The sequence below is a fragment of the Hylobates moloch genome, unplaced genomic scaffold (genome assembly GCF_009828535.3).
Source record: "Hylobates moloch isolate HMO894 unplaced genomic scaffold, HMol_V3 SCAFFOLD_4, whole genome shotgun sequence".
Lineage (NCBI taxonomy): Eukaryota > Metazoa > Chordata > Mammalia > Primates > Hylobatidae > Hylobates > Hylobates moloch.
This window is the reverse complement of record NW_026652279.1, coordinates 12,341,834-12,354,795: the sequence shown is the minus strand read 5'-3', so window position 1 is coordinate 12,354,795 and position 12,962 is coordinate 12,341,834. Positions and strand designations below refer to the sequence as shown.

Here is a 12,962-nt window from a genome sequence, read left to right as displayed (position 1 = left end):
GAGGTAGGCTGCATCTTTTCTAAGCCTAAATAGGCACAGCCTGGCTGGACTGGAAATTCAATATCACCCTATGAATATGATAACAAAATGTAGCGCATATGCCAGTGTTCAAATGCATTCCACTTGGAAAGCAGGAGAAAAATAGTAAAAGTGCCTGTTTCTATGTATAAAGTATATTCTATAAGTGCTAAATGCAGTTTTACATTACAATAGTACATAAGCAAAGTGCTTATGATATATTTATAAACTTCTACATAGAGAGATTTGGGGGAAAAGAAGTGGTTGTGTTTAGTCACATTGAATTTTCTTTTTTTTTTTATTTATTTTTATTTTTTTATTTTTTTATTTTTTTTTTAAATTATACTTTAGGTTTTAGGGTACATGTGCACAATGTGCAGGTTTGTTACATATGTATCCATGTGCCATGTTGATTTCCTGCACCCATTAGCTCGTCATTTAGCATCAGGTATATCTCCTAACGCTGTCCCCGCCCCCCCCACCCCCCACCCCACAACAGTACCCGGAATGTGATGTCCAATTTTCATCATGTGAGAAGTTGAGGAGGCTTGTTAAGTGCTCAGAGGTGCATTTAGAATTCATTTTGTCAAAGCTTCTCCCTTCCCTAGCAGTGTGAGGAGGGAACGTGATTCAGTCTCTGAGTTTCATCTGTTCAATGGGGATAAATACTAGGTCCTACCTCAGAGGTTGACTCCTCAAAGAATAAAGAAACTTACTGTAAATGTGCCTAGCACAGTGCCCGGAACACAGCAAATGTGCAGAAATTAGCTATGAGAACAAAATGACTAAAGTTAAACTAGTCAAATTCACATAAGAACAATTTAGCTTTTTAAATTGGTATTTTTATTATGATATCTAGCTTGGAGCAAATTTCAAAAACAAAGATTTTGACTTTTTCTAATGTTACATCTTCCAGGTATGATTCAGATGCCTTTATCCAGGACGAATTGTTGGAGAACAGGTATTCTAATGCAACATCTTTAGCGTTATGAACGAGGAGCTTTTGCCTTGTAAACTCATGGGGTGAAATCTCATCCCTTGATCTTCACAGTGTGACAAAGAGCTATTGATTGAGAGCATATTGTCATTTAAATTACAATTAAGGATGGGTGAAAGGTGGTTATTCAACAATTCAAACCTTTCTTTTAATACTGTCAAGGACGACTTAACCTTAACCCAAACACACTTCTAAAACTTCTGAGTTTCAATATGTCTAAAATCAATGTGCTTTTCTTAAAGTGAGAGAATCATGTCATTACTATCAGATGTTGAATTCGGTAGTTTTGAATCTGGTGGTGAAAATCTTTCAGAAAGCTTTGCTCTCAGAGGCAAAACACTTGTGTCTCAACGCAAATCCAGTACTACATTTGCACCTTAATACGAAATTAAATCATTCAGCACATTTTCCTAGGGTAGCTGGTTAGAAAAGTATATGCATTTTCAAAAATTAAGTGCTATGTAGGTGATGTAGGTTTTACTTTAGAGTATTTTAAATAGGAAATCATCCTTCCGAAGGCACAAATTGCTAAGAACTTCATGTCTTTTATTACTAGGAAAACAAAGTTCAATTCTAACGGCATTAGGCAGTACGCATCTTAAACCAATGGACAGAACTGAAACTGTGTATTACTGACTGTCTTGCATTTTGCCATACGAATACACTTCATAAATAATTTGCTTTGATATCACAAACACACACACACGCACATGCACACACACTAGCATGCCACGCCTGCATTGGCAAAATGCTGGACTCAATGTCACAATCTTGCGCGGGCCAAGTTCCCTGCAGTTTTCACAGGAATGTAGACAGCATGAAGACTGCAGCTTAGATCTCCTGTGTTTCAAATTTATTTTGCCAAAGCATCCCTTCTTTCTCTGCCTCTCTCTTTCTCTAATGCATGCACACCTGCCTGTTTTTCTCAGGAATGGCAGGCATTTACTGGGATGACAGATTATGCCAGAGGTGCCTTTGGCAGCCTCTCACCCTCAGGGCAACCATTGCTCTGGCAGCAGTAAGTCAGTGAATAGTACAAGGTCATCCATCCCCCAGTTCCCCCGCCCCTTCTCCTGTGTGGGGCATGTGTTCCAAGGTACACTTCACTGGTTTGACACATGAGGTCATGGAAGGTAATCTCCAATTTGGGTCCACACCATGTAAGCAAAAGCACCAAAGCAGTTGGAGCTACCCATTTGCAGATGAGATTCCTACTAGAGTACTGCACTGCTACTGAGCCTTCAATTCTGACTATCTTTCGATGTTTTCTCGCTTGTGAAGAAAACCTATTAAAAGTGTATTTTTCTGTACTGCAGTGGTTTGTCAGGGTGTCTGCTAAACAAATGGGAACATCTGATTTTACATTTCATTTGAAAACTCTGAGTAGAAAAATCACCTGTGAAGCTGCCTTTCCATAATATAATTAGTGAGAAAAAAAAAAAAAAACAAGATGTCAAGCTTAATATTGGCATTGGTCAGAAACAAATTCTCCTATCAGAAAATTTACAGAGGCCTGCTGTAACCCAGAAAAATAGGAAAGGAGTATTGCTTGTCAATATAAATAACCAATCCATGTTAGTAAAACTTGAAAGATTTCTACTCATCTATTGCAGGAGAAAATTAAGTATCTCATCATGACTAACTCATATTTACTAATACATTCTACTGGAATGGGAAAGTAGAAATTTAAAGGCAGAATAGTTTTTAATTTTATTCAGGCAAACATAATACTAAATGTTTGGAAAATGAATACTTGGAAATTCAAGATATTGGGGGGAAGCAAGATGTTTTACTGCCGCCTTGTGGACAATTTAAGAGAACTGAGTTTTTATTTATGCTGGTGGTTAATTTGTGAATCTTGGTCAATAATAGAATCAGACAAAAACGGGTACAGGATAGAGGTGGGATATAATCAAATATCAATTATTTAAATTTAGTCAGAAAAAGTTTTTTTTTAACCCAAGGAGATCCATAAAGTCTTCAAGTGATTATGCCCTATAGCTCAAGAAATTCTTGACATACTCAAACAGGAGATGGGAGGAAATGCAATGAAATTGAATATTCGGTAATAGAGTTTAATCAGAATCATGTCCTAACTTTTTTTTAAATCCCAGGGGTTCCATGGGCACCGCATAATTTCGCCACAATATTTCAAGAAAATTTAAAAAATCTCAGTTAATTATCATAGAATTAAATGCAGCACCGGAGAAGCAGTGATAAGAAAAACTGGACATATTCTGGGGTTCAGTCCAGCATTTTAACTTAGAATGTTTATTTAAACATAACTTGAGTTTATAAACTTGTTTTCTAGGGAGATTTATAGTGCTTTCTGATTTTGGCTGGATTGAAAAAGTCCAGCTTGACTTCCTGCTAAGAACGTGCTTGTGTAAACCACCTTCTTCTTAAATTTTGGCACGAAAAATATATTTTCCTTGGACACATTTCTAATCACAAACAAATGTTCAGGTAGATGCTTAATTTAAATCTAGCTACCAATATCACAGAAATAGCCTGCTAGAATGTTTCAGCATTCCAACATACCACATAAATTCTTGTTGACAAAGCACTAACAAATGTATTGTAATTTCTAATTTCCCATTGTTCTTCTGTTGGATAAATACTAGAAACATCTGACCAATCCATTAAGAAAAAGATGCCTTAAGAATTTTGGGTGGTGATTTTAATTTAAAATTGAAAAAGCAAATTTAGATTTGTAATTGAAAACATTTTAAAGCATGTCAAGTAATAAGATAAATGGCTCTAAAACTTAGAATACTATTTTCAACAATTTTGTAGCCACTATTGAATCATCATATTTTTTTCACTGGCGGGAAAGCACCTTCAGTGAAACCATCTGAAACCAAACAATACATAATCTAAATTTTGCTAAATAATCTAAAATTTAAATTACTTATTTTTTATTATTAAAATACTTTGATCTGAGTGAGGAGAAGTGGATACAGAAAAATAAAAATAAAATAAACATAAAGCCATGTTCTTACCAAACACTAAGCAACTCTCCATAGGCTACACCACAGGGTTTAGTGGTTTTTCTGATTTTTCTCTTGGTCTGGAACACGACAAACCTTCAGTTAATGTCATGTTCCAAATTCCTATTCCGTTTTTGTTGTAGTAGGGAAGGTTTTAAGATCACTGATAAATGTACTGGTCCCCTATCTTTACAACAAAAATTCAGTTCTAAGTTATTTCACAAAGATGTTATTCATGCCGTCATCAGTAAGATAGTGATCTTTTATTTTTCGCACTGTTGAGCATTAAATATATGCTATGCACTTTACTTGCATTCTCGTAATAGCCTTGTCACAACCAATAAATAGATTGTGTTATTATAATCTCCTTTTTACAGATGAGAAAACGAAGGCTCAGAGTGGGTAAGTAAACTAGCCATGATCACACAGCCTTTCAATGGTTCTTCTAGCAGCACCAATGACTTTGTGTGCCTCAATACTTCCTGGATATCCCACTGGGGAACCAGTGTCACCTATTTTTTTTCAGTGATTGGCATTGCTTTTTAGTTGTACTCTGGCTCATGGCAAAAGATCATTAAAAAATGTTGGAGCAAGTATTCAACACATGCAAAATATGTTTATTATTTACTAGTTCGTTCATTCAATAAATTTTATTGAAAGCATTTTCTGTGCTGAGTATAGTACTAGGAACAGGGCTTTGATAATGCTGCATCCAGAATGGTAACTGAATGTTTGAAGCTTACAGTTTAACATCAGACAATGAGTACGTTTCAAAAATGTAAAAGTGAATAGGACCCAGTCCTTCATGATAGAGAGAAAAAAAGCAGTAGTTTTGGAATCAGGAAGAATTCAAGTGGCTCAGCTATCTTTTATTTCTGAGAAAATTTGAAGCCATTTGTTTTTCTGCCTTCATTTCCTCTTCTGTATAAACAGGTTTATTCAGAGGCTTAGCACAAAAGCATGTAATGTTCCTGGCCTAAGGTAGGTGACCATGCAGAGTGATCATTATTCCAACAGGTCAGGGGAAGAAAGAGAAATGTAAAAAATTCAGTGACTATGAGAAAAGCACCACGCTCATGATAATGAGAAGGTTTTTGGTAACCTGAGGTAGGGAATCATGCTGGAGAGGTTTGATGGAAACTTCAAATGGGAAGTGATATTTGACTTGGGTCTTCAAGGATGAGAAGAAGCCTGCTGAGCACCTTCACAAACAAGGACATAGCTGGGTGTTTCATGGAACCAGAAAATTAGGGTATATGTAGGATTGGAAAAAAGATGGCAGCCAGTTTTCCAAATTCCTAAGCCCCAAAGTTTAAGGATTGCACTCTAAATGAATTTTATGATATTCTCTTCTCACATCTTTTAGGAATCTTTCACTGCAAGTATAGGTAAATGCAGCTTAAGCTGGGTTAAATTAAAGGAGAATTTATTGGTTCAAATAACTAGAATTTCAAAGTTAACACTGGCGTCAGGTGAAGCTTATCCAGATATCATCCTGCCCTGTTCTGCTATTCTCTGAGCTCTACTCTTTTCTGTGTGATGATGTCATTTTCAGGGGAGGTTTCACTCTTAGCAGCAACAATGTCTGCAAACAGTGAAGACACGTCTCATGGACTCAATAAGGTCACATTCTTATACTTTAACCAAACACTGAGTCTTAGGGAAAAGACATGCTGATTGGCTATTACAGTTTGGTTTGTTTGACCTCTCCGAGTCTCATGTTGAAATGTGATCACAAATGTTGAAGATGGGGTTTAATGGGAGGTGTTTTGGTTATGGAGATGAATCCCTCATGAATAGAGTAATGCTCTCCCTAGGATCTGGGTGGGGGGTGAAGGGAGGTGAGTGAGTTCTCATTCTATTAGCTCCTGCAAAAGGTGGTTGTTAAGAAGAGCCCTGGTACCTCCTGCTTTCTTGCTCATGCTTTCTGTCTCACCATGTAATCTCTGCACATGCTGGCTCCTTTTAGACTTTCACCATGAGTGGAAACAGCCTGAAACCCTCACCAGAAGCAGATGCTGATGACTTGCTTTTGTATAGCCTACAGAACCATGAGCAAAATAAACCTCTTTTCTTTATAAATTTTCTACCCTTTGGTATTCCTTTATAGCAACACAAATGGACTAAGACATTGGCATAAGCATTCCCCAAGAGCACGAGCACTTCTACTCACAACACATGGCTATGAAAGAGAGAAGTAATATGGCAGCTATTGGCTAATGGGAGAAATGCAACCAATTAAAATCTAATACTGTCTCCTTAACCGATGGAGTCTCAGAGTCTCCCTGCGAGTCAAAGTTGATCTCTGGAAGGGCTGGCATCCAACTTCTTGTAAAATGATTAAACAAAAGTAGGTTTTTACACAAGAAATATATTCATTGACTCAGCCATGGATGATACAATAAAAAAGAATTTCCCCAAATTTATTTACCAGTTCTTAAATGTGCACCCACAAATCTGAATCAAGTACATTTTGGGTACACCCAAGTACACCCACAAATCTGAATCAAGTACATTTTGAGGCTAATTCTGAAACACACACTGAAAGAATTTCTCTTTAGTTCATATTTCTTCAGAGTCTATTTTTTTTTCATGCTAACACAGGGCCTGGAATGAGTTCTAATATGATGGCATCAAGAAAATTTAAATGAAAGTATTTTTCCTTTGTCTTCCCCAAAATGTTCCCCTTGCGTAGGTTTCTAATATCTATAGCTGTAGATGTGTCATCATTACTTAGCTGGAATGTTTGCATTATTAGAACCACATTAGGCAGTAAGCAAAAACACATGCCCGGGAGTCTAGTTATGAGATTTGTGCATGTTTTCTTTGAGTTGAAACAAAAGAATAATGACCAGCAGCATTCAGCAACTTAGCCTTGTCTCTATCCTATTAGGATCATATTCCCAGGAGAGAGCTCTGGTTTAAAAAGCTATTTGCAAATGTATAGCGACTTTTTTGCATGTAATTTTTCACAAAACAGTTACAGAATAGAGGCACGGTGGGGTAACCACTAAACGTCGTGAATTGAGGAGGTCCTTTTTTCCTGAAATGATGAGTGAATAACAAAAATACTGAGAAAAATCATGAGTTGTGTTTTTCATTTAGGAATGTATGGGGATTTTTTCCATTTGCAGCTTTTAGCTTGCAGAGAAGGGTCTTTGAAATGTTCAACTTGATGGTGTACCTTGATTAGCCGGGATTATAGTAATGTGCTAAAAGAAAGTCTTGTCAGTTTGTTTTCATTCCTAATACAGTAACATGAACATTGTCTTATCCAAAGTCTATGAATTAAGTCCAGTGAAATACAACTTCATTTTATTCCTCTATTCAAGGTGTTTCAATGTATCTCACTAGAGAAACTTCCTAAATTGTTGACACCATAGTTGGGACAACCATTCATTTTTTGAATATTTAGTGAGCCCTACTATGTGCTGGGCATCATTTGAGGTCCTCCAGATGTAGAAATCAACAGTCTCTACTTTCACAGAGATAATGCCAGGAGAAGGGCAAAGAATAATTAATTATATGTTTGAGGAACACTTGAAAAAGAAAGAGGAGGATAATTAGTAGAGAGAGCTATGAGGACATATGAAAAGTGGATCTAAGCTGGTCTATAGGGCAGGTGCTCAGAGAAGTCCCTGGGAAAGTGGCTTTTAAGTTGAGATCAGATAGATGAATAGGGCTTAGCTGGGTAAAGCAAGAAGACAGGAAAGCTCAGGAAAGAAGTCTCCAAATTGAGAGAGAGCATGATTCAATGCAAGACTCACCAGTTTGTGGAGGTGAGAACACAGGCAAGGGTGTTCATGGTTGGCGATTACCCCAAAGTGGCAGAAGAGATACTGGCAGGCCTTGAAATGATAGCCAAGTATTGGTACCTCCCTTATTGGCAGAAGGAAGCCATTGTTGGATTTTAGTTTGGGGGAGTGTGATGGTTAATTTTACATGTCATCTTGAGTGCCACAAGGTGCCCAGATTGAACATTATTTCTGGATGGGGTTAGCATTCAAATCAGTGGACTCAGTAAAGTAGGTTGCCCTCTTCAATGTAGATGGGCTTCATCCCATCAGTTGAGGGTCTAAACAGAACGAAAAGCCAAGGAAGAAAGAATTCATCCCTTCTTTCCTGCCTCAAGGTTGTAGCTGGAGCATCTCATCTTGTCATCTCGTGCCCTCAGAATGAGATTTACACCATTCGCTTCTTCGGCTCTCAGGCCTTCATACTCGGGCCGAATTACAACCTTGCCTTTCCTGGGTTACCACGTTGAAAATGGCAGGCTGGGGAATTTCTCAGTCTCCGTAATCTCATGGGCCAATTCCTCAAAATAAATCTTCTTTCATACATATGTATACATATACATCCTTTTGGTTCTATTTCTCGGTAAAATTCCAACTAACATAGAGGGTAACATGGCTGCATCTGAATTTTGAATTTTACATGATTGCTCTGACTTCTGCATGGAGAAAGGGTTTCAACATGTGTATAGATTATCAACAGGCTGCTTTCCTCCTTGTAAAACTTGATCTCTCTCCTCATTTGCAGTAAGATCACAACAAGGACTCTGGACATAAAGGCCTTTGGTTACTAGATTAACAAAAAGCAGATTCATTCTGACAACTGATTTCACCAAACGTTTTATGGAATTGGACAGTTTTTGGCTTTATGTGCCTTTTTCTTCCAGAGGCTATATAAGTACTATGGTAACTTCCAAATTTAAGAAACTGTAAAAGATTTAGCTGTGGAAGTTTTTTTTTTGGTGATAGCCAGAACTAAAGCCTATAGGTCACCAACCAATTTCCAGCCTTTAAAATTAGTTCCACTGAATTATCTTCTATTAATTACGTTTCTCCATCCTATCTTATACCCCCATAAGATTTTAGTCATATGACATACAAAGTATTTGAATGACTGACTTTCCACTTCTACCTTTTAAGAAGTCTGCACCACTCAGTATATGTAATTATGAGAGATCTTCTATTTCCCCTAGCAAGTTTCTGTAAAAAGGAATTGAAATGTTCCTCTTAATTCAACAATTATGTTCTTCATGTCATTAATAGAAAGTCAAACTTACTGGATTTGATTAGCCTGGAAAAATAGAAGTTCCTGGTTTTCTGGAGAATTAGCTTTCAGGATGCAGCCAATTCCCTCTTCGCTTTGGCTGTTTGGCACCACAAGGCCAGATTCAGGCCCGCCTCTGCTATCATAAATGACATTTAATATGCATTCAATAGCTAATAAGCCTAGAATGAACTTATATTAGGTTTTATTTCATCTTTTTGCCCAAGTTTTCTCTTTATTTACTGCAGATGAGCATATTTCTGTAAGTCATCTCAAGTAAATTTAACGAGGTGGAGGTATTGATAAATTTAAGTTTTTGCTATATTTAATTCTCACAACAAAAACTTCTTATCAAGTCTTTTTAGGTATATTAAAATATGTGTTAAGCAGTATTTCAAAATCATGTTTCCTGCTTTGAAATAGCTGTGGGAGTGAAATGCTCCAAAACCCAAAGAAATTATCTGCAGTAACATGACCCCACCGAAAAAAATGCTGTCTACATGTAGCTAACAAGACAGCAAAAGCCAAAATTTGGCCCAAGGCTTCTCAATAATTGATCTAAATGTGCCATGCATCTGAATGGATTTCACCATAGCAAGATCAGAGTGAGGTGAATTGACCACAGTAAACCATGCTGGAGAACGTGTCCCGGCTGCAGCTGCCCCTTCCATGAGTGTCAACGCCACCTCAAAAGGAAGGGGAAAGCCAGCCTAAGATGGGCTTAGCCACCATCATTGTCATCTCGCTTTTCTTTACAATCAGCAGAAGCCCTATGGGCCTGCAAATGTTTTTAACTAAAAAGGAAATGTTTTTGTCCTGTGGTCGTGCCATCCACTGAGGACAAAGAGAGGCTATCCATTTTTAATCTTTTCTTCTCTAATCAACAGGTCTTTAAAAGAGATAATATGCAATTAATTTTCTTTTTTCTTTCTTCTTTAAAAACATTAAACATTTTGGTGGTTTAAACGATTTAGTCAATTCCATGACATGGATAGTCAGGGTGTCAGCAATGCCCCCAACCTAATGTCATTAAGTGCACAACAATGACTTTAAAATAAGTAGCTTTTTGGAAGTTATGTCTTTGAAGTTTCATTAATTAGTCATATCATTGGGAATGTATGGCTAAAGTAAATTACAGTGTTTAAAATATCTACTCTTTCAATGTGAAAAATGAAAGGATCCTGCTACCTTGTCTTTATACTAATGAAGATATTATTAATTGGTTTAGCAAAAACATAGATCTAACCATAATGTGCAACAGTTATTAAAGATAATTAACTACAGATCATTGGTTTGAAACATCTAGTCCAAAATGATTTCTGAAGGGCACATTATTCTACGAGATAAAATAATTAAATTTCTAACTGCTGCATGAGACAACTGTGGCATATCTAGCGTTTTAATTTCTTTTGTTCTATTCTCAGGGTACTCTTACTGTTTTAGGTTTTGAAAAAGCTACCCATGTTTCACAGCGAGCACCCTGTTCAGCATGTTTTACCAAAATCTTTCATGTCTATGGAAAAATTATGATTGAAAGAAAAGGATTACAATGACACTAGACCTAATAAAAAGCCCACATAAATTCAGCCCACAAAAATTTTTCCTTCTACTGGAGAGAGGAGTACGGTAAATCAAACAAATAGAAAACGAAACAAGTTACTTTAATGAAATACCTTTCAAACATATCCCTCACAGAATCTATTTTTTTTTAAATGGAAAGCCTCACATTTGCCAAATATATATGGAAAAATATACCTATGGACAAATACCAGGTACTTGTGGATTAATGAATAATGTAATTATATGCATACACATAAAATAAAACAATTACTGTAAAAACAATTGAGGCAGTCGAACAGAAGGCTGTTTATTAAAAACCGTAATATTAGGGACAAAAAATTCTGGCTATAGAGCTAAAAACAGTTTTGCTTAGTCTTTACTGTTTGAAGATCAGTTAAATTAAAGGAAAACAAAATTAAGACTCAGATGTCAATAATAGTAGTTTTAGGAATTCTAAACAAAATAGGACCATAACATTGGAAGCGTGTTATGATGTTCATTGGTGATCACATTTAGAATGCACCCTGATGTCTATAGTCATGTCAATGTCAGATGTCTACATTAAAAAATATATATTTTCTGACCAGGAACTTGCTTTGTACAAAAGCCAACAGTGAAAAATAATAGTGATGTGCTTTTCTTTAAGAAGCAATTCAGATTTATATTGTCTAAATTTGTGGGAGGCCTAGAAAATGCCCCAGCTCAAAGCTTATGTATAAATTATTATTTTTAGAAATACTATTAATATCTTGCTTTAATCCAGTTAGTGTGCACTTGGAAAGATAGGATTAAAAAGCCATAAAAATAAGGGCATTTCTCTCTAGGACTAAAGTTTAGAGACACGACTGAATGAGAAAATTTTGAGCTGCTAAGTTTATACTGATGCTGATTTCATGTACTTGGAAAGAACAAAACCAAAATGTTTAATGCATGCCTTTTTTGGCCTAACACACAATAAAACCTAGAAATCCCTGAAAAATCTAATGCATGGAGGGAAAATAGGGTTTGAAGCTAAAAGTGAGTATAGTCATTACAACCTTCTTCATATAGATCAATGTTTTTGAACATGTGTATGATGAAATGCTAGTCTCTTAAAAACAAACAAACAAAGGTTCTATGGTCAAAGGCTTAGGAATACAAAATACTATATCTTCCTTTTATAGATTCCCAGAGCATATAAGCAAAATTAAAGGCTCTGAAAAGTCCTGCAGTCACAATATTCACTTAACTTAGCTCTCAGACTTTTATTTTCCTCAACACTGATTCACAGGAAATTAGTATTCCTTATAACATTTGGGAGAGGGACAGCTGCTCTAAGGTATTTTGTAAAGGTATAGTTGGTTTGATTTCAGGACCCTCAGAGTCCCTTCGGTATTCCTCTGATGATGTCACATTCCCTAATCTTCAGCCACCTATTACTTTCTTCCTTCTGAAACCACTTTTAAAGTTTTGTTACATACTTGGAACTTAGTATTTAAGTTGCCTTGTTATCTTTCCTAGGCATATTTGCTTTTAAATGGTTAGTTCTAAATGTAGAATAAAAGACCAACAAAATAATATCTGGTATAATAGAGCTTGGGGTCGGTGACCATGAGGATTTTTTTAGTCTCACTGATACTATAACACAAATAACTGCTCCTTTCAAAAATGAGGAGACAGAGGGTGGGTGTGAACAATGGGCTTGCCCAAGGGTGCGTAGCCAGTAATGCAAAGTTGAGGCTTGACCCTGTGTCCTTATATCAGCAAATTCAGGGCTTTTCTATTAATCTGTGTTCTCTTATATTTTTGCATACGTGTCCAGAGGAAAGCATGCCAAATGTAACCAGAAGTCCTAAAAAGGCCTCCAAGGTACATTAGCAAAGATATGTATTTATTTGTCTGTTCAGTGTTCAATTTTAAAAATATAGAGAATTCGTTGTCAACAGTTAATATTTAGGAGGTCCCATATAATAATCTAGATTCTGTCTTCTCCCCCAAAAAGCAAAGAACTTTGTAGCATCAGGCCCAGTGGCTGGGGCAATTATGATTATGGCCACCCAATTTAGAAAGGGCATTCTGGTGGTAATCCATTGGGCCATAGTCTCTACCACTCCTTGATGCCCCTTGACATGAATGAAGCAAGAGTCACTTATTGCCTTACTCACATTGTTGATTAATTGTTTGGGTTTGGGGGCTTCTATTTTCAATCCCTGGTATCAACAACCTATATATCCCACCTTACTGTTATGGCTCTTTCCTCTCTGAAAATCTTCATCATTTCCTAATAGGAGAAGTACTTCAAGTTGATCACCAGAATGTTGCCTTTAGATAAGTAATTGGAACCTGACTGCACTCAACATTCC

At 36.6% G+C, this 12,962-nt stretch overlaps 1 long non-coding RNA gene across 2 annotated transcripts; it reads right to left on the bottom strand.

Moving 5' to 3' along the window:
* Positions 1–838: 838 nt before the first annotated feature.
* On the bottom strand, positions 839–12,891 carry LOC131383346 (uncharacterized). 2 transcript variants are annotated; one of them, XR_009213342.1, is made up of 2 exons: positions 12,837–12,891; positions 839–1,081 (listed from the first exon to the last, which is right to left on the bottom strand). It is a non-coding gene; the product is annotated as an uncharacterized LOC131383346 (long non-coding RNA). The 2 variants fall into 2 exon arrangements; XR_009213343.1 differs by lacking the exon at positions 12,837–12,891 and adding an exon at positions 9,074–9,176.
* Positions 12,892–12,962: the final 71 nt, after the last annotated feature.